Consider the following 2,578-nt stretch of genomic DNA (forward strand, 5'->3'; position numbering starts at 1 on the left):
CATGCACAAGTACAGAGCTTTTTAATTCCCTCTATGCTTCCACGCCTAGACCCAGGGAATGGATACAACCTTAGTTGGTGGGTTATACACAGTCCTCTGCATTTGAGGGGTCACTCTACGGTTTGCTAAATAAAAATATCCCTTATCATCAACCCTTGCTGTACAGTGACCAGATTGGTAACTGCTTGCCATTCCTCTGATAGAATAGTTAGATCTGGCTGACAACACTTGAAACTATTTATATATCTTAACATCAAGAACCTGGAAACTACCAAGCAACCTGTGCCTCCTGGAGCAATGCAAAAGATAAAGACTCCTTTCCCCAGCTCGGAACTCAATGTGATCATGCCTACCCACCTAATTATCACTTTATGGGAGATCCAGGGGTTGGGTTAGAATTAACATTTATTATGACGCATCGGCTACAAAACTCTACAGCGTGGATGAGCCGGCTCTTTCAACAGCTAAAGAAGGGGAGAGGGATTATAGATCTGAAATTCCTCTTCAGCCAGACCAAACACAAAAAGAATAATGATAGCATTCTCAATGTTGTGGTATTAAATAAATTCATTTTTATGTGCATTGCCCTGCCGACTGGGGATTGGTCTCATTCTTGTGTGGCAATTATTTTACCAACAGCCATTTCCCTCATCTGCTTTGAATTTCCTATAAACAATATTTCTCTCTACTTTTTAAAAGTGGTATCCTTATGACTATTGGAAGAAGAAAAGAAAAGAACAGAGGACCTGATGCCTCTTGTGTCGTGGCAGCTGAGGAGACTCCAGGTCACAGGTCACGATGGCCGATGAGAAACCCAAGGCAGAATTGAGACTGAGGACAGTGGTCATATTAACTTGAAGGTAATAGACAGAATGGCCCCATGGCACAGTTTAAGATTAAGAGGCATGAACCAATAGCAAACTGACGAAAGCCCATTGTGCGCTGCAGGGTTTTCAAGGAGGCAGGTGAGATTCCAATGGGATGAGCAACAGTCAATGGCACAGACACCTGCACAGCTGTAAATGGAGGACCAAGACATGACTGATGTGTCCCAGCAGCAGACAGGAGGTGTCTGCTCTACCCTAGAATTCTGTGGCAGACCAAGAATACATTCTCAATTAGGGAGCCACAATTTGGTTCCACCACATCCTGACTACTGCGACGCAGTTTGCTTTGTTCTTTCGTCTCCACTTTCCATTCTGCTAATGGGCATAAAGTAAATGATTTATGAACACACATTGAGTATTTTATTTCTTTTTAACCAAATAGCTAATGTTCTATATCGGGTGACATCAGATGGAGGTGGTCTGTGGGAAAGTAGTATCTCTATGAAAACATCCCCACTAGAAGCATGTTCATCCAGCTCTTCTTATTTTTGCTTTATTTATTTATATTTTTGATACAGGGCTTCTCTGTGTCAGTGAATCCTGGTACTCACTACGTAAAACAAGCTGGTCTTCCACTCACAGAAGTCCACCTGCTCATTCAACTTGTATCTTTATATTCCAATAAATTGTCTTCTCTCCCTTTTTTAAATAAAAGATCCCAACAACAGAAAACTTCTTGTAACCTTGTTCAGTTGAGCATTTTAATGCTTTTCATTTATCGTTATAAAACCAAAGACAATTTTAAACCTTTTTTATACATAGCTGTTATATATGTAGGGCAGCCTATCTTCAAGAAGAGGTAAATTACTCTGCTAAAAATGATCTTAGATAGTTTTCCCTTCATGTTAAGCATCTTTTTGTTTACACAAAGTTATTTAAAATGTTTTTAAGAGACCCTATAAATAACTTCCAGAATAAAATTCAAACTCCCCGTCTTGCCCCCTCCCCTCCATGGTCTAGTTCTTGCCTCTCTCAGCCATCTCACCCCATTTTCATTGAGTGTTCCACTGCAGCCACACTCTTTACCTTTTCTGGAACTTTCTGAGGTCTTCCCCACGCCAAGGCCCTCTGAATTCGCTGTTTCCCCTTCTGTGTCGCTCTTTGCCCTGTAGTTCATACTGTGGCCTCAGCTTTGATTTTCCAATTCTCAGCTCGAATGCCACTGAGAATTTGTCCTCACCCTCAAGTCCAAACCAAGCACTTGCACAGCCAGCCACCGTCACTCAGTGCTTTGTGGCATTGCCTTGGGAACTTCATTATGAGCACTTACACGCAGAAGTAACCTGTTTTGGTCCTGCTGCTGTTTGTTGCTTTCCAGGGGCTTTGGGCATTTGAAGGTAAAGCCTATTTTAATACCTATTCTCCCAACTTGAGAAAAATATCCAATACACAATGAACACTCATTACATACACGTCAAATACGGGTTTTGCTGAAAGTAAACAACCTGGAAAGACCGTCAATATCTAAGAGTTTGAATTAGTTAATTAATTGAGCACTGCTTCAAAATAAAAACCTAGACACAGTCAGGCTAGAAAAACCGATCTACAGTTAAGAGCCCTTGCTGCTCATGCAGAGGACATGGGTTCAATTCTTAGCAGCCACACAGTGGCTCACAACCTTCTATAATTCCAGTTCCAGGGGATCTAATACCTTCTTCTGACCCCTTTGCATACATGTGACACACACACAC

At 41.6% G+C, this 2,578-nt stretch overlaps 1 pseudogene; it reads left to right on the forward strand.

The window, feature by feature from the left end:
- Positions 1 to 724: 724 nt before the first annotated feature.
- On the forward strand, positions 725 to 1,220 carry LOC101833278 (annotated as a pseudogene).
- The last annotated feature ends 1,358 nt before the right edge of the window (positions 1,221 to 2,578 follow it).

The sequence above is a fragment of the Mesocricetus auratus genome, unplaced genomic scaffold (genome assembly GCF_017639785.1).
Source record: "Mesocricetus auratus isolate SY011 unplaced genomic scaffold, BCM_Maur_2.0 Super-Scaffold_100011, whole genome shotgun sequence".
Taxonomy (NCBI): domain Eukaryota; kingdom Metazoa; phylum Chordata; class Mammalia; order Rodentia; family Cricetidae; genus Mesocricetus; species Mesocricetus auratus.